This window comes from Euphorbia lathyris, chromosome 3 (genome assembly GCF_963576675.1).
Source record: "Euphorbia lathyris chromosome 3, ddEupLath1.1, whole genome shotgun sequence".
In the NCBI taxonomy this organism is placed as follows: Eukaryota; Viridiplantae; Streptophyta; class Magnoliopsida; order Malpighiales; family Euphorbiaceae; genus Euphorbia; species Euphorbia lathyris.
In genome coordinates this window covers 36,332,926-36,359,149 of record NC_088912.1, presented here as the reverse complement: position 1 = coordinate 36,359,149, position 26,224 = coordinate 36,332,926, and the positions used below count along the sequence as shown (strand labels likewise).

General features: G+C 39.6%; 1 pseudogene; it reads right to left on the bottom strand.

Moving 5' to 3' along the window:
- Positions 1-3,034: 3,034 nt before the first annotated feature.
- On the bottom strand, positions 3,035-12,225 carry LOC136222613 (heat shock protein 82-like; annotated as a pseudogene).
- Between the last annotated feature and the right edge of the window lie 13,999 nt (positions 12,226-26,224).

Sequence of the window (26,224 nt, the reverse complement as noted above, 5' to 3'; positions counted from 1 at the left end):
CAGGTTCTCCATCTCTTATGGAAGACATTCAATGGCTTTTTTGTTTATTATAATTATTTTTTGTAATTTTATTTTGGTTATCTTTAAACTTTAGACTGACTTGAGTTTCAGAGTATCTACCTTATTTTACAGGTTCCCCATCTCCAATGGAAGATATTTCGGTTTTTTTATTTAATATTTTGATTTATTTATTATGTTTATTTTTGTCAGTCTTGATCACATCCACATTAATGAGCATGTAGAATTTGCTCATTTACCGTTAGATCTAGGCTTATTAGAATCCTAAGATGGAGATTCAAAGCATCCTGAGGCTTAGATTTATTAAGCTTATATCTAATGGTAAATGAGCAAATTCACTTGCTCATTAAGGTGCATGTGAAAATTCCTGTATTTTTGTTATGTTTAAACTTTAGACTGACTTAAACGTCGGAGTATATACCTTGTTTTACAGGTTCCCCATCTCTTATGGAAGACATTCAATGTCTTTTTTGTTTATTATATTTATTTTTTCTTATTTTATTTTGGTTATGTTTAAACTTTAGACTGACTTGAGCTTCAGAGTATCTATCTTATTTTGCAGGTTTCCCATCCCTAATAGAAGATATTTCGGTTTTTTTTTTATTTTTTATATTATTTTTATTTATTTTTTATGTTTATTTTTGTTATTTTTAAACTTTAGACTGACTTAAACGTCGGAGTATCTACCTTGTTTTGCAGGTTCCTCATCTCTTATGGAAGACATTCAATGTCTTTTTTGTTTATTATATTTATTTTTTGTTATTTTATTTTGGTTATGTTTAAAATTTAGACTGACTTGAGCTTCGGAGTAACTATCTTACTTTGTAGGTCCCCCATCTCCAATGGAAGATATTTCGGGTTTTTTTTATTATTTTTATTTTTTTATTATGTTTATTTTTGTTATGTTTAAACTTTAAACTGGCTAAAACGTCGGAGTATCTACTTTGTTTTGCAGGTTCCCCATCTCTTGTGTAAGATATTCAATGTCTTTTTTGTTTATTATATTTATTTTTTGTTATTTTTTTTGTTTATGTTTGAACTTTAGATTGACTTGAGCGTCAGAGTATCTACCTTGTTTTGCAGGTCCCCTATCTCCAATTGAAGATATTTCGGTTTTTTTATTTTTATTTATTTATTATATTTATTTTTGTTATGTTTAAACTTTAGACTGACTTAAACGTCAGAGTATCTACCTTGTTTTGCAGGTCTCTCATTTCCGATGGAAGATATTTTATTGTTTTTTTCATTATTATGTTTGTTTTTTTGTTATTTTTAACTTTAAACTGACTTGAGCGTCAGAGTATCTACCTTGTTTTGTAGGTTCCACCATCTCTTATGGAAGACATTCAATACCTTTTTTTGTTTATTATATTTATTTATTTTCATTTTATTTTTTTTTATGTTTAAACTTTAAACTGATTTGAGCTTCGGAGTATCTACTTTATTTTGCAGGTCCCCCCATCTCCAATGAAAGATATTTCGTTTTTTGTTTTGTTTTTTATTATTTTTATTTATTTACTATGTTTATGTTTGTTAATTTATTCTTGTTATCTTTAAACTTTAAACTGACTTAAACATCAGAGTATCTACCTTGGTTTGTAGGTCCATCATTTTATTGCTTTTTTCATTATTATGTTTTTTTTTGTTATGTTTAAACTTTACACTGACTTGAACGTCGGAGTATCTACCTTGTTTTGTAGGTCCGCCATCCATTATGGAAGACATTCAATGTCTTTTTTGTTTATTATATTTATCTTTTATTATTTTATTTTGGTTATGTTTAAACTTTAGACTGACTTGAACTTCAGAGTATCTACCTTATTTTTCAGGTCCCCATCTCAAATGAAAGATATTTCGTTTTTATTTATTTATTATGTTTATGTTTGTTAATTTATTTTAGCTATCTTTAAACTTTAGACTGACTTAAACTTCGTGGTATCTACCTTGTTTTGCAGGTCTTTCATTTCTGAGGAAGACATTTCATTGCTTTTTTTCATTATTATATTTGTTTTTGGTTATGTTTATCTTGCTTATTGTTAAACTTTAGACCGACTTGAGCGTCAGAGAATCTACCTTGTTTTGTAGGTTCACAATCTCTTATGGAAACATTTAAAGTCTTTTTTATTTATTATGTTTATTTTTTGTTATTTTATTTTTGTTATGTTTAAACTTTAGACTGACTTGACCTTCGGAGTATCTACATTGTTTTGGAGGTCCCTCATTTCCGATGGAAGACATTTCATTTTTTTTATTTTTTTTATTTAAACTTTAGACTGACTTAAACGTCGGAGTATCTATCTTGTTTTGTAGGTCCCTCATTTCCGTTGGAAGACATTTCATTGATTTTTTCATTATTATGTTTGGTTTTTGTTATATTTAAACTCTAGACTGACTTGAGTGTCAGAGTAGCTACCTTGTTTTGTAGGTTCCCCAGACATTTAATGTCTTTTTTGTTTATTATATTTATTTTTTGTTATTTTATTTTGGTTATATTTAAACTTTAGACTGACTTGAGTTTCTGAGTATCTACCTTATTTTACAGGTCCCCATCATCACCTGGAAGATATTTCGTTTTTTTTGTTTTTCTATTTATTATTTTTAGGGAAAAGTATAAAAATAAACCTTGTGGTTACACCTATTTTCTATTGCAGCCTTATGGTTTAAAAATTTATAAAATGGTATATTGAGGTTTATTCCGTTAGCAAACACATATCAAATTGACTAACGGTGTTAAAAGTCAAAAGGAAAAGAGTTAATTTGGTTCTTGTATTTATTTATTTTATAAATTAACACCTCTTATTATTTAATTATCACAAACAAACCCCAAAATTAAAAATAAAAATCAAATACACCTTCTTCTCTCTCTTTCTAATTTTTTTTTCTTCTTTCTCTCTTCTCTCTCTAAAAATACAAAATACAAAATCAACTTTGATTTATATAATAGGTAACATAATCCGAATATTAAGTTAAAAATACATAATCAACTTTATGCTGGGAACAAATGCTCAGCTATTACTTATTCATTTGATTTAGCAAACACTTTCTCTACTCTGTCACCTAATATATCTTTGATGATTTTGCAGAGGTTTTCAAATGATTTCTTCTTTTCCTCCTTTTTCTTTTTTCTCTTCCTCAGTTTCATCGTGGAGTTTCAGCCCTTTTTTTTTTTTTTTTGCTGAAACCAGCTTCTTTCCATCATACTCTTTCAATTGCCCAACAACGTATTCATCAATGGCGTCTACCATGAAGAGAACTTCGTATCCCTTCCTTTTGAGTCGCTCCAGGAATGGAGAATTCCCCACGGCCTTTTTGCTTTCACCTGTGATGTAGTAAATCTCCTTCTGGCCTTCTTTCATTATGGTCACATAGTCTTTCAAGCTCATCATCTCCTCACCACTCTTGGTTGAGTGGTAGCGAAGTAAATCCGCTAACTTGGTTCTGTTCTGACTATCCTCATGAATGCCCAATTTCAAGTCCTTTGAGAAAGACTCGTAGAACTTGTTGTAATCATCCTTATTCTCTGTAATCTCGTTGAACATCTCAATGCATTTCTTCACAAGATTCTTCCTGATTACCTTGAGGATCTTGTTCCGTTGGATGTGCCGGCATAAAGTTGATTTTGTATTTTTAAACTTAATATTCGGATTATGTTACCTAATATATAAATGAAAGTTGAAAGTTGTTTTTGTATTTTTAGAGAGAAAGATAAGAAATTAGAGGGATGAAGAGGAAGTTATATTTGATTTTAGGGTAAATTCCAAAAAAAAAAGCCCTGTGGTTTCATGTTCTTCCAAAAAAACCCTTGTGGTTTGTTAATACAAAAAAAAAGGAATGTGGTTTGCGCCGTTACCCGAAAAATGGAAAATGACTTAACACCATTAAAGTGCTGACGTGGCACATGGGTAAGGTTGGAAATTCGGTTTTTTTTTATTATTTTTTTTCTTTTTCTTCTTCTTCTTCTTAACAAAAGAAACAACACAGAAAAAGATAACTAATCAGTAATCAACCTTAATAATAGCAATCGCAATGATTGCCTCTAACAGAAATCGATACGAGATCAAAGAGAGAGTAAGAAAGATTGTAATTAGCCAAGACGGTTGCGGAACGATTCCTCTAGCCCTTCTCTTTAGTGTTTTTTTGCCGAATTATGGGGTTAGGGAGTCTATTTATAGACTTCTCAAAACCCTAGTCCCAGTTGTGTTAGGTAATTAAATAATTGGAATCTTATTCAGAATAGGATTCCTAATTAGATAATTAAATAAACACTTTACTATTATCTAAATAATAACTAATTATATCTAGATAATTATCATTAATCAAATTAATAATTAATTAATATTAGGGATAATTAATTAGAGTTTCAATCACATAAAAACTTCTAATTAATATTATCAGATAATCCTTTAATTTAATTCATAACCACAATCAAATTATAATTATTAATTTTATCCCTAATTAATCTACAAATTTCGGCCCATATATATAGCGTCTCACTAATTACATTTTCGTCCTCCGATTCCAAGTCCCATATGCGACCCATTAGGTTCTTTATTGCCACTAGCCGTATATATCCTTTGAAATTATTCATCACGATTAATTCCAACATATATATAACAGAATACCGTCGCGAGCTGTTACTAGCAGAACCTATGATATTCCCTCAGAGCAATTAAGAAGTCAGGTTGATAACTGGCGTTAACCTTTCTGTATTAGGTACAGTATAATACGATCCTTCATCAACTATATCCTGTCGGTCAATTCCTTATAACCATGGAACGTGTCAAGGTTACATATAACGAAGAGTCTGGTTTTACTTGTACAGGTTGAATTCACTCTGAAAGATAAGTTAAGTGAAATGTCCATTTCTACTCTTAACTCTATCACCTTGCAAGGATTTCAGTCAATTCACCACAAACGGCCATTTGGATATATCTCCCACTTATCGGGAGTGACGAATGCTCAATCTGACATTAACTATTCTGCAATTACTTTGTGTGATACCCAACCCTGCTCTCACACACCCCAGGCTCTCACCTGTTGGATCGTGCTCGCACATAATCAAAGTACCAGACTCCATAATCCAGAATCACTAATTAACAAATGTTTGAGTCTGAGGATTAGTTATACCTACTAATACCAATGAGATGAACAGTTGACACATTAGATAAATCAATCCATACTGTTATCTCAAGTTGGGTCCCAATCCTAATGAACTCCTTCACCGGATCCATGTAACTATCTAGATATCTAAATATCTAAAGCTTGTGAGATCAGCTTTCTGTCTCGACAGAAAACATTGTTACATGCAAGTCTCAACAGTGATATGCCAACCCCTATAACATATTACTTGACTTGGGTTGATTTTAAGTTTATTGATCTTATTATAAAGTATAGTCTCACTTCATGCTTGTATGAACACTTTATAACTACTTAAATAAACTTAGGATTACTTTCTTTATGAAAGATTTGTGCCTTTATATATATTTACATTTTAATGCTATATATCTGATTAAACAAATGATTAAATAAACAATTTATTCATTAATATTTATATCCTAAAACAATTGTCTATAGGACATAAACCCCAACATCCAGATGTGTTTCCGAAAAATTGATGAATTATTAGTGTCTTAGTTTATTTTGTTCTTTAAGTAATTAAGTTTCCTATGTTCTGGTGTTAAATTATGTTATTTGTTGTCTTTTTCTTATAAAATTTGTATTGTACTACAATTTCTATGTATTACTATTTCACATCGGATACCATTTGCTTCAATAATTATAGTGATGTTCACATGGGATACCATATACGACCATAATTCAACACAGCTGGATACAGCTGTTCACGTATAATGATCGTGACAACACGTACATATCTCTCTATAAGATAAACATACTATGGACATCTAAGCTCACCCCAATTGTAAAATGGATCCCTCCCAGAATTACTCAAACTTCCCTACTGAATGGAGCATCATCTCGAGCCTGAATCAGGAGCAATGCACAGAGAAGATGATTGAATATCAGTATGATGTTGTTCGTTCTTATGGACAAACTTTTATTCAACCGGATTTGTTTCATCCTATGTTCCCTTTTATGTCGTGTTTTAAACTTCCGAGCCGTGGGGAGTTTCCCAGGTGCTCGTTGTACATGTTGTGGTTCTTATGCTATATGCATTATATACCTATCGAGTTTTCTCTGTCTGAATGGTGTGACGGTCTCAGTGGAGGTACTATTACTCCAAATGTTCAAACATTTATGCAATGGTTTATGCCGATTCATGCATGGAATGATCGTTTTACCCAATTATTGGTCGAAAAAACGAGGCTTTACAATGCATTGCAAAAACCAAAATATATATCTGTCATATTTTTTTTTAAAACTGACAGCATCTAATGCGTTTCATGAGCTCTATGAAACTTATCCAGCATCTTTATGTGCAAACTGGCACTCCCTTCGCAGCACAACTATTGCTCTCCAACACGTAAGTGCACAGAAAAATAACTGCAATGCTGGTTGGGGACCAAATGAAAGGCCATGGGACAATCTTCCAACAGAATATACAGAAACAATTGCAGAAGCTAGAGAGATCTTTGACACCGAACAGTCTGTTGGGATCGATATGAGGGATTAATTTTAAATTATATGTTGTATTTATGCTTAGATTATGATTATGTAGTAATTTTAAATTATATGTTGTATTTATGCTTAAATTATGATTTAAAATTAATTATTTTAAGAAAACACGTGAATGTATTGTCAATTCGCACCGAATTCGAATTTGGACTGTATCGTCTACTTTAATAATACGCGTGAAGGTCTTGTCAATTCGCACCGAATTCGAATTTGGACTGTATCGGCTACTTTAATAAAGCACGTGAAGGTCTTGTCAAGTTAAAGGTGTTGTCAATTTAATACACACCTACTAACACACAACTACTCTTTCAATTTAATACACACCTACTACCATTTATTACAGAACACCTCACTACATTTTTCTCATATAAATTACACAACTACTCACCTCAATAACCACTCACATATTGTATCAAACACTCTAAAAATGTCTGATTCCAACTATTTTGAACAATTCAATCGGGGTGATGGCGTTTATAGCTTCTGGGATGAAACAGATGATTATATTCATCAAGCTCTCGTACAACAATTAACAGAACCATCTGTACCAACTCGTCGTCGGAGACATCTAAATCGCAACCGTGAAGAAGGTGCAACACGGTTATATGAAGATTACTTTGCAGATCCTCCGGTGTACGATGAGGCCATGTTTCGTAGACGGTTTCGGATGAGTAAACCGTTGTTCTTGCGTATAGTTCAAGAGTTAGGAAATCACTCGCCATATTTCCAACAGAGGGCTGATGCTATGGGCAAGTTGGGATTTCCTCCACTTCAAAAATGTACATCAGCTCTTCGTATGCTTGCTTATGGGGAGGCCGCCGATCATGAAGACGAATACCTCAGGATCGCAGAGACTACAGCCTTACAATGTTTGGCCAAATTTCATCATGCTATTGTCGAGGTGTTCGGAGCAGTTTACATGAGGAAGCCTAATGCTAATGACGTCAAACGCCTTTTTAAGATGCACGAAGACATACATAGATTTCTAGGGATGCAAGGAAGTATTGATTGCATGCACTGAGAGTGGAAAAATTGTCCAGTTGCTTGGCAAGGTCAATATACCCGAGGAGATCATGGGGTTCCTACAATCATGCTTGAAGCAGTTGCTTCACAATACACATGGATATGGCATGCTTTCTTCGGTGTTGCTGGATCAAACAACGACCTTAATATGCTTAACAAGTCGCCTTTATTCCATGAGAAATTAAGGGGGCAAGCTCGTGAAGAGGTGTTTGTTGTTAATAATAAGACATATAATATGGGATACTACCTAACTGATGGTATATATCCTGAATGGGCTGCTGTAGAAACCGAGTCGGAGGACCTGTGACGAAAACCTGTAACAAGACGGTTGAAGCGGTTGGTTCCGGGAGTTTTAAAGCAAAAAAATATATATAATAAAAGACGTGAGGTCAGTAGGAGTGGCGGTCGTCGCATGGACGGCTCGCGAGTGCTTAGCGACGTGGTGCGAGCGCCTAGCGATAATCGGCGCGCGCCCGACGACAGTTGGACGCGCGCCCGACAGCGTGGGGTGCACGCCCAACGTCCGCTGGCCGCGCGCCAGAGAGCGCGGGGCGCACGCCCGACGTCCGCTGGGCACGCGCGCCCGACAGCGCGAGGCGCACGCGCCCGACGGCCGTTGGGCGAACGCCCAACGCCTGTTGGGTGTTCGCCCAACTAATGTTGGGCGTTCACCCAACACAAGTTGGGCGTTTGCCCAACATATGTTGGGCGTCCGCCCAACCTACTTTGGGCGATGCCCAATTTTAATCGGGCGTCGCCCAAAGTTTCCGGGCATCCATGCCTATATAAGGCACGGATCCCCATGCATTTAAAGGGGGGGGATTAGGGAGAGCTTTCTCACTCTAGACATTTTTAGAGAGAGAAAGTGAATTTTTTTGAGAAAAATATTTTTTTTCTCAAAAAGTCCGAATTTCCTAAAAGTTAAATTTTTACTAAAAACCCGAAAAACATCGGAAAATCACGATTCGCGGAATCAACCGACTTCGACTGTCAGATACCGATCTTGAGGTATTATCCGAGGACTAGACTCGTTTTATTTTATTTAATTTATTTCCTTTATTTATTTATTTTCATGTTATAATTTTATTTATTTAGTTATTTATTTATTTATCACGTTTTATTTAATTTTTCGTATTTATTTAATTTTCGTCTCGTATTAAATAAACGTTCGTTTTTGTTTTGAAATAAAAAAAACCTCGTTTCAATATCCCAATACGAACCGTGATCCGATTCAAAGGTAGTTCGGGATTAAAAAACGTTATAATTATAAGTTTTGAAAATATTTCGAAATAACGTTTTAAAATAAAACATCGTTTTAGGATTCTCCGTTATAGACTATGATCCTATTTGGGTAGTTCGGAGATCCAAAACGATAAAATAGATCTAATTTAAAGTGTTTGAACAAATCTGGAAACTGTTGGAGCAGTTCTGTAATTTTCCGTTTTCTGTCACTAAAGGCTGTTTACCGACGGATTTTCCGTCGGTAAAGCTGCTGAAATGTAAAAAATGCTGTTTTGATACCTCTTTCTCAACTTTTAGACTTTTGGTCCTTGTATATATATGTGTATAATTATGTAATGTATTTATGAAAATTATTTTGGGTTATATAACTATTAATTACATATTATTTATCTATCTACTTTATATTTTAAACTTAATTTACATCAATTTAGTTTTGTAAAGTAACATACTTGTACATATATATAGTTTTTGGTTTATTTAAGTTATATGAGACCTTATTTAGGGTGGGGGTTATTTTCTATATATTTATTATGTAAAACTATTTTGGGATGAATTTAACTTTCTTATTTATGGATTTTATTCTCTATTTTTACATTGTTTCTTAAATCAAAATCAAAGTGTATTTTAATTAGTATTATCTCTATTTTCATTTGTATATATGTACTATTATTTTGTTTCTTACCATAATTTTACCTACATATATTATTACTATTTTCACCATTCTTGTATATATGTATAAATATGTATATTTATTTTCCTTTTAGGTTTTCTATATGTACATATTCTATAAATATATTTGGGTTGATTTAGACTAAATTTCTTAACTGTTGTGATTAGAGGTTAATTGAGTGAAAAAAGGGAAAACAAAACCACAAAAAGAGAGTTTAATTTGCTTATTTAAACTAAAAGTTTTTCTAGATACTCCTAAAGAGTAAATAAAAGGCTTTTTCTATCATTTCAAACGATCTTCTTAAACATCACGTTTTAAAACCTTAATTCGTTCCAACGACGGATTAAGCGAACCTTGTAATTAAAATCGTTTCTTTTCATTGTAAATAATGAAATTTTGAATCGTTTTCCTAACTAAACAGTTTTATACAAAATGAATGAACTTGTATGCTTAATCATGTTTTTGGTTAAAACTTCTTGTTCAAATGTTTTCAAACGCTCGAGTCGTTCCAACGGCGATTCGAGTCGATGTCATGTAAATTAATGGGGTTTTGAAACGTACCTAAATCGTTCCAACGGCGATTAAGGTACGAACCATGTAAATAAACTCGTTTTTCAGGGAGTGAGATTAGCTTAAAGTTAGTGTACAGTCTAAAGCATAAAATCACACTGTGAATAAATCAATTCTCTCTTCTCCCCCTCTCTCTCCTGTATACTTCAAATTTATGCAAAATGGGTGATTCTTTACTAAAATGGCTTTCAATAACATGCTCAAAACGGTTTTCAAAGCGAGAAAGAAAAGGTTTCAAATGAATTTTAAACTTAAAGAAATATACGATTAGTCCGTTATCGCCTAACACGCTGAGTAGGAGGCCGGTGGTTCATAACCGGGCGATGTCGGGGTGCCTAGTAGCCTTTCTCCGGAAAGGAGCTAGCCTTCTCGGCTCGTACCTAAGTTTCCCGAACCCTCACCGGTCTCCCGCAAGGGATCGGTGTTCATTTTCCCATTCGTGGGTGGCGACTCTTCCATACTCCGAGCTCCGGTCCTGCCGAGCAGTTTGATTCCACGATTGGTTGCTTTCGGCGCCAATCACCGCTTACATCGCCATGAGGTGTCCACCTCCCAGTCCGCCCGGGCGAGGCCATTCGGCACCTTGTCTAACAAGTGGCGACTCTGCTGGGGAAGCGAGAAATTTGATTCCGGAAGGCGTGTATTAAGCCCTTAACGGGGACGGATCGTATTATTTCTTTTCGTATGCATTCATAAGCATTATTGCAAACCTTTTGGGTAATTTCCGCGAAACCTCTAGCGAGAGTCCATTCGTCGCTCGAAAGAGGCTAGTGTAAGTTCCCCCTTACAGTAAGGCGCCAAAGGGTCCCCATCCATTCGTTATGGGTGAATTTGTGCGGTCCTGTGAGGTCCCGCGATCAGCCGTGTCAGCATATAGTAGCCTTAGAAGTTGCCATAGGATTACCCGTTACTATTTTTGATGTGATAAATGAATCAGTTCGTGTTTTCAAATTGCCATGATACGTGTCTAATCCTAAAATATGTAAAGGAAATGAAGCGATGCGTTAATATAACTCTTAAACCAATATATAAACTACCCCAAAACATCGAAACGATTCGAACTAAAGACGACTTAGTCATCTCGTATGAATGAACTTGTGCGACCCGCCTGGTCCCTTTCCGTGTCCCGAAGAAGGCACATGTTCAGGAAGTGCGTTGTGACGTAAGCACATATTAGTCCAAGTCGGTTTGATATTAAGGATAGTTATAGCTCGATCCAAAAGACTATATTAACGATAGCCGTTATTCACATTCTTTAAATACGTTGGGATAAAGCGAAATTATGACGAAACGAAAATGAAGAACATTTCTGTTTAGAACGACCCCGTTGTAACGTAAAGAGTTTTGCAAACATAGCACGTCCCTTCCGAATAAAAGACGAGATCTTACGTTATGCCTTATGTCGTTCTTAAGAGAAATGGACGTGTCCGCGAAAGTGACTAAGAAAATAAAAGAAAAGCAAAAATAAACAAACGACCAAAGTCATTCTGTATCTACGATGTATATCCATCTCGAGGGTAGTTAAAGAAAATGAACCAATGCCGTTAAATACGTGCCTCGAGCCGGTATGTACGCCGTTTAAAATCATAAAGCCGAATTAAGCTAAAACCGCATAATTGCGCCATATGGACGAGACTGTGGGTTTGATTAATGGCTCGATCATTTCGACCGTTACCAAAACTACAAGAAGTATGGCCTGATCTGCGTGTTTGCTTGACTCGTGCCTAACTGAAAAGGAACGGTAATATCCCTGCTTCGAATAAGCATGCGATTTAACGAAACGTTGATTTTCTATAACCACGCTAGGGTGATATATCCCGTAGATTGGAAGAAATAAAAACTTGTTGCTAGCCGAAAGATTACCGTGCGCTCAAATAAGACTCGCCGTCTTTTTACGTAGCCAAAATGAGCAAATGGATTCTTAACGCTAAAAACAAACACGTTACGCGATGAGTCCGTTCCTTAAAAGTGCTTTCATCACTAAATAAACATGTGGTTATGTCTCTCGATAGATCCAAAAAGATCCCGTTGTAATCCAAAAATCGAGACACGAACCCACGCAAATAAAAGGGAACGAGTCATTGTCAATAACGAACGATTGAACCGGAAAAATAACTCATACCACGTCTAAATCCAAGATACGTTCAAGAGGGAATCAAAACCCGAACTAATGCATCTCGCGAAATGACAAAAGACGAGTTATTCGAAAGGACAATCCATTTGGTCGATATCTTAGTCACTGGATGTTCATACGTAAACAACGAACTGTATTGTCTGATGGATGATTTACTTTTCCGCAATAATCGACGACATCACGCGTCCCCTGGACCGCAATGTGAGCCCCAAACCAAAATCCTAGGAAAGAGACTTGGACCATCGAGTGTGTGGAGGAATAAGGGTGGAAGAGAGATGCTGTGATACGTGTAATTAGACTGACGTTTGTTCTTCTTATCTTATATATCCGTAAATAAATAAACACACACACCACGAATCATGCATATAAACCATGCATACATACTAATGGATGGCCGTTCGCGCAGACTTCATCATTAAGCGGTTGTGGTTTTGCGAGAGTAACCGGCTAGTCAGGCAGTTTGATCAGCTACGGATCGTCAGTTCTGAATCAGCAGTGGTGACGTCCGAATCATCGTTGTCCGAATCAGCTCAATCTTCGGTCAGTATGTCTACGCCAGATGAGAGAATATCAGGGTTAGAAAGAGTGGTAAACAACCTCAATGATCAGTTAACCTCAATTTTAGTCCAGCTGGACGAGCTTGCAATTAAGAGTAACAAGAGTGGCAGTAAACCAGCTAAGAGCATTGTGACAACGAGTCCCCATTTTGGAAATAACTATCAGGATCGCTTAACAAGTAGTTTGGGAAAGAGAAAACAAAGGGAAGAGGAATGGAAGCAACACATCACTCAGGAAGTGCATGATCTATGCGGGGTAGGCTCTAGGAGTCAGGATTTTTATAACTTGAAGAACTGCTTGTCGATGACTGCTTTGCCTTTGAGATTCCAGCTCCCGAACATGAAGAAGTTCGATGGAACTGGGGATCCTACCGCCCATGTGAACCAATATATGGCAGCAATGGAACACATAATTCTGACGGAGGAACAAATCCTAGGGTTGTTCAGCGCCTATCTGGAAGGAGTTGCCCTCATATGGTTTCATGCATTGCCACTAGGAACGAAGAGAGATTGTAAAGAACTAACGAAGGTATTCATCACCCAATATAGCTTCAACACTATGTTTGAGGTTACTTTGAGGGAGCTAGATGGTCGTAGATATTTGGGGAACTTCCTCCGACGAGGATGGTATCAATCAGAGAGTTCCGATCAACATTTGGGATGAGTCTGATGATGAGCTGGAAATGGCTGCTAGCACCGAAGGAAAGATTCTGCCAGGTTTTGAGATCTTCAATGATGTTACCGACTGGGGCAAAGGAGAAGCAAGTTGTTTCATCGAGGAGATCATGATGTTAGATCTTAATGCCGAGGAGCAGGTGATCACTATTGAGGCCACTGTGGGAACGGTGGATGAGCCCAGTACCTCCAAGACTTATGAGAAACCCGAGAACCCTGTTGATGACAACTAGATTACCGCTTTGTTTGAATCTGATGATGTACTCACCAATACTATCAATGAAACGAATTCTGATTTTGCTTACTTGCTTGATGTTGATTCTGATCATTCCATGCATTCTCATTCATATAACATGCCTACATTTGAAATCAATATAATAGAAATGTCAACTTTCAATCTTGGCACGGATGAAAATCCTAAACTTATACAAATCGCTCAAAAATTAACTATTGAAGAGAGGAAAGAATTTGAGAGAATAATAAAAAAAAATACGAAATAGTGTTTGCTTGGACATGCCTGAAACCGATAAATCCATCATAGCTCACCGTATTCCAAAATACCCCGATGCTAAACCCGTAAAGCAAAAGCTCCGACGCATAAGGCCAGAATGGGTAGATAAGATCAGGGAAGAAGTGAAGAAATAGTTAAGAGGCAGGTTTCATCGAAGTAATTGAATATCGGCCGTGGGTGGCAAATGTAGTGCCAATCGCAAAGAAGGACGGTAAGGTGCGAATATGCGTCGACTATAGAGATCTCAACAAGGCTTGAAGATGAATTCGCATTGCCTCACATCGATGTATTGATCGACAGTGCCGCATCAAGCGTCTTGCACACGAATGTGGATGGCTTTATGGGCTACATGCAGGTTCAGATGGCCGAGAAGCACAAAGCAAAGACCTCGTTCACTACTGAGTGGGGGACATGTTGCTATAGAGTAGTGCCATTTGGTTAAAAAAAAACGCCGGGGCAACTTATCAGCAAATGGCTACGGCACTATCCCACGACATGATACACAAAGAGGTGGAGGTCTATGTGGATGACATGATGGTCAATTCGGATACAAGAGAAGGGAACTTCGGAGCACTTGAGAAGTTTTTGGCCCGAATCGCAGAGTTCAAGCTAAGGTTGAACCCGAAAAAGTGTTTCTTTGGCATTTCATTGGGGAAAATCTTAGGCTATGTGATCAGTAACAAGGGAATTGAGGTAGATCCCGACAAAGTGAAGGCCATACGGGAAATGCCAGCACCCAAGAATGAGAAAGAAGTGAAAGGATTTCTGGGGCAGGTTCAGTATATCAGTCGGTTCATGGCACGACTCACTGCGATCTGCGAGCCGATCTTTAAGCTGCTACGGAAAGATCAACCCACGGTTTGGAATGATAAGTGCCAGCAAGCATTGGAGTGCGTCCGGAACTATTTGTCTAATCCCCCGGTTCTAAGACCGCCTAAACTTGGAAAACCGCTTCTCCTCTATGTAGCGATCGAGGAGCGATCTATTGGGGCAATGCTGGCTCAGGAAGGGGACACCGGTGTGGAGCACGCGGTGTATTATCTGAGTAAGAAGTTCCTGGAATACGAGCTTAAGTATAACATGATTGAAAAGACATGCGTGGCAGTAGTATGGCTAACAAAGAAACTGCGGCACTATTTTCAATCTTACAAGGTGATCATTATTTCCCGAATGGATCCCGTGAAATATCTGTACCGAACTCTGTCTCTAACAGGGAAGCTAGCCCGATGGTTGTTACTCTTGTCCGAATTTGACATCGAATATGTAACGAAAAAGGTTATTAAGGGGAGAGCCGTAGCGGAATTTCCGGCCAATCAGCCTCTGAACGCAGAAGAGGAGGAGATAAATTATGATTTCCCCGATGAGCACTTGAACTCCATAGAAGTTATACTGTGGAAAATGTTCTTCGATGGAGCGGTTAACTCAAATGGAGCCGAAGTAGGAGTGCTACTTATCTCACCAGAAGGAGAAAGGATCTCAATGGCAAAGAAGTTATCCTTCCCTCTCACCAATAATATGGCCGAATAAGAAGCGTGCATCTATGGGTTGGAGTCATTAGCAGCGCTGGGAGCATCATATGTTGAAATTTAGGGCGACTCAAAACTGATTATCGAACAAGCGCAGGGAAACTGGGAAGTAAGGGAATAAAGGTTACACCCGTACCTAGACCAGCTAGGGGGTTTGGCACAGAGGTTCAATGAGTGCCGCTTTTATCATATTCCTCGAGCACAGAATCAGGCAGCGGATGCTTTGGCCACTTTGGTGTCGGTATGGGATAATCCCCAGAACCTTGCCTCAAAGCCTTTGGTATTGAGGAGGTCTCACAAACCATGCTACGAAGATGTAATGCTGTTAGGGGCAGATGAAAGGCCTTGGTATTTCGATATCGTAAACTTCATGAAAAGTGGAACATACCCGACAGAATCAGAACTTAGGGATCAGGCTGTGATCAGAAGGTTAGCTCAGTAATTTGTCATCCACAATGACTTGCTTTACAAAAGACACGCCGATGGTTTACAATTGAGGTGTTTGGACGAGGGAGAAGCCCGTGAGGCATGGAGTCAGTACACTCGGGAATTTGTGGGGCTCATATGGGAGGAGCAGTATTGGCAAAGAAAATCATAAGGCAAGGCTTCTATTGGCTCACCATGGAAAGAGATTGCAATGAATGTGTGAAGAAATGCCACGATTGTCAAATCCACGGCGATTATAATCACCTGCCAGCTATGGAACTGCACGTGTTGGCACCCATTTTGCCATTTGCAGCTTGGGGCATTGATATCATCGGTGAGGTGAGGTCTAATGCATCAAATGGACACAAGTTCATCGCAGTTGCCATTGATTACTTCACCAAGTGGGTAGAGGCAGAATCGTTTAGTAAGCTGGGATCGAAGCAGATGAGGAAGTTTATTGAAAAGCATCTAATCACCAGGTTTGGGGTGCCTCACCACATGATCACGGATAATGGGATCCAGTTTCAAGGGGAAGTGAAAAGTCTCTTCCAAGAGTACGGTATTGAGCATCATAGATTGTCTCTATATCGCCCACAAGCTAACGGGGCAGTAGAAGCGGCCAATAAGAACCTTAAGAGGATTCTCGTAAAGACAGTAGCATCGCATCGGAATTGGCACGAGCAGCTTCCGCTCGCTTTACGGGCTTATCGCACGATGGTTAGAATGTCAACTGGGGCAACGCCGTTCTCCTTAGTGTATGGGGCAGAAGCAGTTCTGCCCGTTGAGATTGAGAAGCGATCGCTGAGAATCGCTGTAGAAGCAGAGATTCCCGAGATAGAATGGGTGAAGAACCGATATGAACAGTTGGCGTTGGTGGATGAGAAAAGGATGGAGGCTCTTTACCATGTGCAGTTATATCAAAGAAGGATGGCCCGGGCCTTCAACAAAAAGGTCAAGGCCAGCCTTATCAAAGAAGGGGTATGGTGCTGAAACAGATCCGAATGACGCACACTAACCCTAGGGGCAAGTTTAGGCCAAACTAGGAAGGACCGTTCTTCGTGAGGAAGATCCTGAGCAAGGGGGCGGTGAAGCTTGCTACTATGGACGGCATGGAGTTCTCCGAACCTACCAATCTGGATAGGCTTAAGAAATACTTTTCGTAAAAAAAAAGGAAAAAAAGAAATAAAAATTCCCGATAGGTTGAAAACCCGCAAAGGGCGACCTATGCAACAATAAGGGACATCCCAATGAGTGAAAACCCAAGAGGGCGCTCATTTGAAAATTCCGGGATAATAAAAGGAGAGTTGAAAAATCGTTGGGACCTGAAAACCGAAAAAAGGCGGGTCCTGGTAACAGTAGTTATATCTTGAGCAATTATGGAAATAATGTGTAAGTGGCTAAGTATTTCTGTTGCTTGTAAATAAATAAAGGCATGAATATATTCGAAGAGAATGTTTGAAATGATTATGATCGACTGAATGTATGGTATTACAAGTCATGAGTTATACATTTCTTTTCCCCACCACCAAATAAAAAGCCTACACAAACATCTTTTTCACATATACCCACTATACATCACGGTAGTACTAATAAAGTCGTAAACCAAAACAATGACGGGACTATCAAGGAGGAGGAACCCCAAAGTCCCAAAAGCCCTCAAGCGAATCAAAGCCTCTGAAGTAAGGTGCCCACTCCTCGGCTAAGGCCTCCTCGGCAACCCGATGACCCTTTACCGCAATCCGCAAACTCTCCTCAGCAGCTCGCTGGACCTCTATATCCACACGGCTCCTCTCCTCGGTTGCCCGGCCTCGCTCCTCCCAGCTGGAGCACTCATCCTCCATCTCTCGATAACGATGTACGATCTGAGCGTCATCATTCCGTAGTGACTCTCCTCGCCCGGCCGCCACGCCCTCCTGTACTCTTCGGTCCATAGAATGGAGGCCTCCCTGTAAAGAAAAATAGGAGGGAAGCAATGTAAAAAAGGAGAAAGAAGAAAAAAAAAAGAGAAAATATACATACATTCATTCATAATCATGTGCATACATATCACTACACTAGGTTATACAATACTCACCAGATGATGGGCGTGACTTAAGTCAAGCCGCACGCAGAAATACTTGGATAGCTCCACGAAATTTGTGCAAGTCTAGGCAGGCTTCGATAGGCAAATTAGGATTCGATCTATGGGCACAGGCCCCCCTACGGACTGCGGTCCATGGCATCGTCAATGGGCACAGGCCCCGCTACGGACTGCGGCCTATGGCATTATCAATGGGCACAGGCCCCGCTACGGACTCCCGTCTACGGCATGAAGCGACTGCGGTCACAAACTCTCGGACGAGTGATAAAGCCCAAATATCAAAGCGACTGCGGTCAAAACCTCTTGGACGAGGTCTCAATTCCAACTCTCGGACGAGTGATAAAGCCCAGCTATCATCAACGAAGAGCACCTGCGATCGATGTATAGATTAGGGTCAGATGTTCGATTTGGAGATCTGCAATACAAGAAAACGCCTGCGATCGATGTAGAGATTAGGGTCGAACGATGGATTTGGAGATATGTAAACGAAAGGACGCCTGCGATCGATGTATAGATTAGGGTCGGATGTTTGATTTGGAGGTCTGCAATACATGAAAACGCCTGCGATCGATGTAGAGATTAGGGTCGAACGATGGATGTGGAGATACGCAAACGAAAGGACGCCTGCGATCGATGTGGAGATTAGGGTTGAATGATTAATTTCAAAACGAAAGAGTACATGCGGTCGAGATAAAGACTAGGGTCGCTAGAAAAAGCAATTTTACATGCGGTCGAGTTAAAGACTAGGGTCGCTAGAAAAAGCAACTTTACCTGCGGTCGAGATAAAGAATAGGATCGCTAGAAAAAGCAACTTTACCTGCGGTCGAGATAAAGACTAGGGTCGCTAGAAAAAGCAACTTTACCTGCGGTCGAAATAAAGAGTAGGGCCGCTAGAAAAAGCAACTTTACCTGCTGTAGACACCGAGTCGGAGGACCTGTGACGAAAACCTGAAAACAAGACGGTCGAAGCGATTGATTCCGGAAGTTTTGAAAAATATATAAAGAATAATAAGCGGAGGAAAATTAACGGCACGGCGCGGGCACGCAACGGCATCCCGCACGCGGACGACGATGGTCGAACGCCCGCTTGACGGCTCGAGACGTGCGCGCGGCGTCCGTCGGACGCACCGCGAGTGGCACGCTCTCGACGTCCGAGCAATGCCTGGGACCGCTGGCGATGCGCGCCCTTGTGGGCCGTTGAGCGCGCGTGCCTGGCAGCGTGAGGCGCGCGTTCGACGGCCGCGACGTGCGAGCGTCTGGCTGCGCGGAACGCGCGCTCGGCGGCCACGGAGTGCACGCGTCCGACGGCACGGGGCACGCCCGGAGGGTCGCCGGGCGGGCATCCAACCACGTCGGGCGAACGCCCAACGCGTCGGGCGGATGCCCGACGAGGATTGGGCGCTCGCCCAACGTCGTTGGGCGATCGCCCAACATTGTTGGGCGGTCGCCCAACTATTGTTGGGCGGCCGCCCAACTCATGTTGGGCGGCCGCCTAACAAGGTTGGGCGGTAGCCCAACACTAGGTTGGGCGGCCGCCCAACCCCAATGGGCGACGCCCAATTTTTTTTGGGCGTCGCCCATTGTTCCGGGATCCGTTTCCCTATATAAGGGCACGGATCCCAAGGTGAAGGGGAGGCCTTTTTTGGGGAAAACTTTCTCACTCTAAACATTTTTAGAGAGAGAGAGTGGATTTTTTTGAGAAAAATATTTTTTTCACAAAAATTCCAAATTTCCTAAGTTCAATTTTTACTAAATTTTTATTAAAAACGGGAGCTCGCGGTTCGTGGAATCAATCGGCTTCGACTGTCAGATACCGAATTAAAGGTATTATCCGAGGACTAGACTCTTTATTTCATTTAATTTATTCTCTCCTTCTATTTATTTTTTTTTATGCTATAGTTTTTATTCCTTTAGTTATTTATTTATTTTGTCACGCTTTATTTAGTTAACGTATTTATTTAATTTTCGTTTCGTGTTAAATAAAATTCAGTTTTGTTTTAAAATAAAAACCTCATTTTGGATATCCCAATACGAACTGTGATCAGATAAAAAGGTAGTTCGGGTATCGAAAATGTTGTACTTATAAGTTTTTATTTAAAAGAGGTTTCCAAATAACGTTTTAAAATAAAAACATCGTTTTAGGAACTTCCGTTTTCGACTATGATCCATCTTTGGTAGTTCGGAAGTCCAAAACGATTGAATTAGATTTAATTTAATGCTTTTGAACAAATCTGGAAAATGTTGGAGTGCTGCTGTAATTTGTCAATTCTATCACTAAATGCTGTTTACCGACTGATTTTCCGTCGGTAAATCTGCCAAAATGTAAAAAATATCATTTCGGTCCCTTTTTCTTAACTTTTAGACTTTTAATCCCTAGTATATATATATGATTATGTAATACATGTTTTTCAAATTATTTTAGAATTTTAGTATATACATTTATTTTAGAATATTGGTATATCATTTTTATTTTATTTTATAATATAAGTATAAATATATATATAAGTATTTCCTTTTTCTTAACTTAGGCTATGTTTAAATATTAGTTATTTGATATTTTGAGAAATAATGGATGGATATTAGTATATGTCATTTTTGGTATTTAAACTATATTAATTATGTATATATATGTATAGTTTTGGGAACATTTGGGTTATTTTGTTAATTATTGAAGGAAGTTATTTTTGGGTAAATATTATTTTCTTATCCATAAGATTTACTTATTGTTTTAGCATTTTTAAAGTATAAGTATATAGTACCTATTATTTCCATATACATAAAGTTCCTCTTATATTAATTTTTGGGTTTTCATATCTTCCTTTTTGATTTACTTGTACATATATATGTGTCTAAATTATTTTCTCTATTCTTTTGGGCCCATTCATGGGTCCATGTCTCAAATGGGCCTTGTTTGATTATAAGTCTTGCTTTAAATAAGTGTCTTATTGTAATTATAATAGTTAGAGAGTCCATTAAATAAAAAGGGGAAAATAAATCACAAAAAAGAGAGTTTTCAATTGAATTATTTAAACTAATGAATTTTTGGAGATCTCTAACGTAGATAAATAGAGTCATTTTGGTTGATATTTCAAATCGTCTTCAAAACACCACGTTTTAAAACCTTAGTCCGTTCCAACGACGGATTAAGCGAACATTGTAATCAAAATCGTTTTCTTTGTTAATAATGGAGATTTTGAATCGCTTTCTTAATGAATTTGTACAAAATAAAATGGACTTGTATGTTTAACCACGTTTTCTTATTAAAAGGCTTTTACTTTAACGTTTTCAAATACTCGAGTCGTTCCAACGGCGATTCGGGTAAACTTCATCACACGGGGTTTTAAAACGCACCTAAATCGTTCCAACGACGATTAAGGTGCGAGCCATGTAAATAAACTCGTTTTGGAGAAATAAGTTAGTATAGAATAAACACACAACATAACATTTAAATACGGTTGTAAATAAATCACTTCTTTTCCCCCCTCTCTGTGTATGTATAAACATAAATGGGTGATTCTTTACTGATGTGGCTTTTCAATATCATATGCTCAAAACGGTTTCTAAAAAGAGAAAGAAAAGGGTTTCAAATGAATTTTAAACTTAAGGAAGTATACGATTAGTCCGTTATCGCCTAACATGCTGAGTAGGAGGCCGGTGGTTCATAACCGGGCGATGTCGGGGTGCCTAGTAGCCTTTCTCCGGAAAGGAGCTAGCCTTCTCGGCTCGTACCTAAGTTTCCCGAACCCACACCGGTCTCCCGCAAGGGATCGGTGTTCATTTTCCCATTCGTGGGTGGCGACTCTTCCATATCTCCGAGCTCCGGTCCTGCCGAGCAGCTTGATTCCACGATTGGTTGCTTTCGGTGCCAATCACCGCTTATGTCGCCATGAGGTTGTCCACCCCCCGGTCCGCCCGGGAGATTAGGTCGCGGCACCTCGTCTAACAAGTGGCGACTCTGCTGGGGAAGCGAGAAATTTGATTCCGGAAGGCGTGTATTAAGCCCTTAACGGGGACGGATCGTTTTACTTCTTTTCGTATGCATACATGGGCATTATTGCAAACCCTTTGGGTAATTTCCGCGAAACCTCTAGCGAGAGTCCATTCGTCGCTCGAAAGAGGCTAGTGTAAGTTCCCCCTTACAGTAAGGCGCCAGAGGGTCCCCATCCATTCGTTAGGGGCGAATCTGTGCAGTCCTGTGAGGTCCCGCGGTCAGCCGTGTCAGCATATAGTAGCCTTAGAAGTTTCCATAGGATTACCCGTTACTATTTTTGATGTGATAAATGAATCAGTTCGTGTTTTCAAACCGCCATGATACGTGTCTAATCCTAAATTATGTAAAGAAAATCAAACGATGCGTTAATATATACTCGTGAATCGACATACTCATTACCCTAAAACATCAAAACGATTTGAACTAAAGAAGACTTAGTCGTCTCGTGTGAATGAACATGTGCGACCCGCCTTGTCCCTTTCGGTGTCCCGACGAAGGCACATGTTTAGGAAATGCGTTATGACGTAAGCACGTATTAGTATGAATCGGTTTGGTATTAAGGATAATTACATGTCGATACAAAAGACTATATTAACAGTAGCCGTTATTCACATTCTTTAAATAAATTGGGATAAAACGAAATCATGATGAAACGAAAACAAAGAACATTTCTGTCTTGAATGACCCTGTCGTAACGTGAAAAGTTTCGCACAAGTAGCCCGTCCCTCCTGAATAAAAGACGAGCTTTTACGTTACGCCTCGAGTTGTTCTTAAGAGAAATGGATGTGTCCGCAAAGGTGACTAAGAAAATAAAAGAAAAGAAAAATAAACTATACGACCAAAATCTTTCCGAACCTACGATATATATCAATCCCGAGGGTAGTTAAAGAAAATAAACCAATGCCGTTGAATACGTGTCTCGAACGATTATATACCCCGTTTGAAATCTCGAAGCCGAATTAAGCCAAACCATATAATTGCGCCATATGGATGAGACTGCTAGTTTTGACTAACGACTCGATCATTTCGACCGTTACCAAAACTGCAAGAAATATGGCCCGATGTACGTGTTTGCTTAAATTCGCGCCTAAAGGAAAGAGAACGGTGATATCCTCGCCTCGAATAAACACGCGATCCAACGAAACGTTGATTTTCTATAACCACGCTAAGGTGACGTATCCCGTAGATTGGAAAGGATAAAGGATTGTTGTTAGCCGAAAGATTACCGTGCGCTCAAATAAGACTCACCGTCTTTTCACATAGCAAAATGAGCAAACGGATCCTCGACGCTAAGAACAAACGCGTTACGCGATGAGTCCGTTCCCTAAAATAAAATCCAAAAGTGATTCCATCACTAAATAAACATGTGGTTACGTCTCTTGATAGATCCAAAAGATCCCGTTGTAATCCAAAATCGAGACATGAACCCACGCGAACAAAAGGGAACGAGTCATCGACAATAACGAACGATTGAACTAGAAGAATAACTCGAACCACGTCTAAAAACTGAGATGCGCTCAAAGGGAGTCAAAACCCGAATTACTGCGTCTCGCAAAAGGACAAAAGACGAGTTATTCCGAAAGGACAATCCAACTTGGTCGATTTCTTAGTCACTGAACGTTGATACGTCAAAACGAATTGTATTGTCTGATGGATGATTTACTTTCCCGCAATAATCGACGGCATCACGCGTCCCCTGGACCGCAATGTGAGCCCCAAACCAAAATCCTAGGAAAGAGACCTAGACCAACGAGTGTGTGGAGGAATAAGGATGGAAGAGAGATGATGTGATGATTGTGATTATTATCTAACGTTTTCTTATTGCAATCTAATTACGCGTTATGTACGATTTTCGCTAACTAGTTTGTTCGTATGGATTTCTATCTGTTTGTACATCAATCGAGTCAGATTTAAGTCATAATGCATCCTATGCTTAACAAATCATTGCAGTCGTACCATATAGTTCGTTGCATGCTGACCAAATTGTGTGCAGCTATATTAGGTTTCATAGACTTAGGACATATTTATTAGGAATGTGAGAAAGAGTCGACCCCAACGTCGCGTGTCATTCTGGAGGCATACTAGTTATGTCGTGACGTATCCTATACGTCTTTGCCTTGTCATACCTAAGTGTTGGGATGCATCCTATGCGTCCTTGGCACGTCTCGTGCATCTTCACCGTGTCGTTTGTATGCTAGCTAGGAGGCATGTCCATTATGTTGTGACGTATCCCATCCGTCTTTGCCTTAGCATACTGTATGTATGGTAGCTTACCTCGTACATTTCTCTCGTATCCCAGGCACTAGTCGGAAGGTACAACCCTTATGTCATGGCGTATCCCATACGCCTTTGTTTTGGTATACCCCGTATGTCACGACACCTCCAATACGTCCTTACCCTGTCAAGAGGCGTACCATTCTCTGGTGGTGTGCCCGCTATATCCTTGCTGCGTCGTATCATCACGTGTCCACCCGTCATGAGTCCCACCTGTCATGGGGTGATGTATTCCTTGCATCTTTACTTTGTCATACTCCATGAGACGTAACGCACCCCATGCATCTTCCATTAATCATTCAGACACCGATCAAGAGGCGTACCTGTTATATCGTGACATATCCCATATGTCTTTTCCGTGTTGTGCCTCGTATATTATGACCCATTCCTTGTGTCTCTACCATGTCATTACACACCGGTCAGAAGGTGAACTATATGTGTCATAACGCATCCTATACATATTCGCCTGATTCCTTGCGCCAAGCGAGGGGCATGAGTTGCATGCCCCGTATGTCAGGGCATGTCAGGTGCTTGTTCACCATGCTATGTACGTTAGATGAAAGGCATACCATTTGGGCTGTGACGTATCCCATACGTCCTTACCTCGTCCCATCTTCCATATCGTGAAGTGTCCCATGCGTCTCCATCACGTCAGCTATGGACCAGTCAAGACGTATACTTGATGCACCACCATGCATCACGTACGTTCGGGTATTGTCAAGGTTGTACATCGCGATAGGTCGCATATGCATCTTTTATATCAGATACACTAGTCCAGAGCCATATCCCGTGTAACAGAAGACATACCCCGTATGTCGTGATGAATCTCGTGCATCTTTACCATGCCTCACATACCCGTCAAGTGGAGCACCTTTAGACCTTGAGGTATTCCCTACGTCTTCGTCGTGTTATACTTTGTGTGGGATACGTCGTGCACATCTTTATCGTCTTGTTTATACCATTAGAGAGTGTACCTAGTGCATCGTGACATGTCACATGCGCTTTCACCGTAGTGTTTACGTCATCCGGAGACATATCCCATATGTCATAATGTATCCCGCATCCCTCTATCATGGTTAGGACTTGTTTGGTGGTCATACCTCGCTTATCCTGACATTCGCATCGTGGGGCCGGTCCTGTATACTGTCCGCACGGTCAACTCAAGACATACTAGGTGTGTCGCCATGTATGTCGATTGTTCAAAAAAACAAAAAAATAATAATATCACGACGTCGGTTCTCTCGAGACTCGAATTAACCATTCATCACATGCCTCATACACGTCCTACTTATGCCTCAAGACATACCATGTATGTCGCTACGCCTTAACCAACACATCTCAAGATTATGACTGGCACCTTAATCTCAAATAGAACCATAATCTCACGGGTCGTCGTCACCTCCCTTTCGTATCTCAAGACATACCCACGGATGTCGCCACGCTATACACAATTGCCCAGGTGATTCCAAATTACATTGTTGTATTATCCATGCCCCTCACCTCATAGGTTGCCATCATGACCTTCGTACGCTAAGACATGCCACGTGTGTCGGTGCGCCGTGCACCTATACTCCAAAGTTACGTGGTTGTAAGATCGAAACCTTAGGGTTAAGTGAACTGTTTCACACGAATCTCGTTTACCTGTCATCATTCGCATCTGGGGAGGTAGTCCATACGTAGCACCTCCATATTTTAGAATTGTGGGCAATACCCCGAACTTCGAAACAAACCCTTGACTGGTGTGTTGTCCACGCTTCCCATTTATACCTTTAGGTGCGCCATGTGGGTCATCATAGCGTCCCTTCGTATTTACGTCATCCTACTGTCCGGACCCCAGGTTCACATTGACCCTCTGATGCACGCTTCACACGAAGTCATGGCGTCACATCCGCTC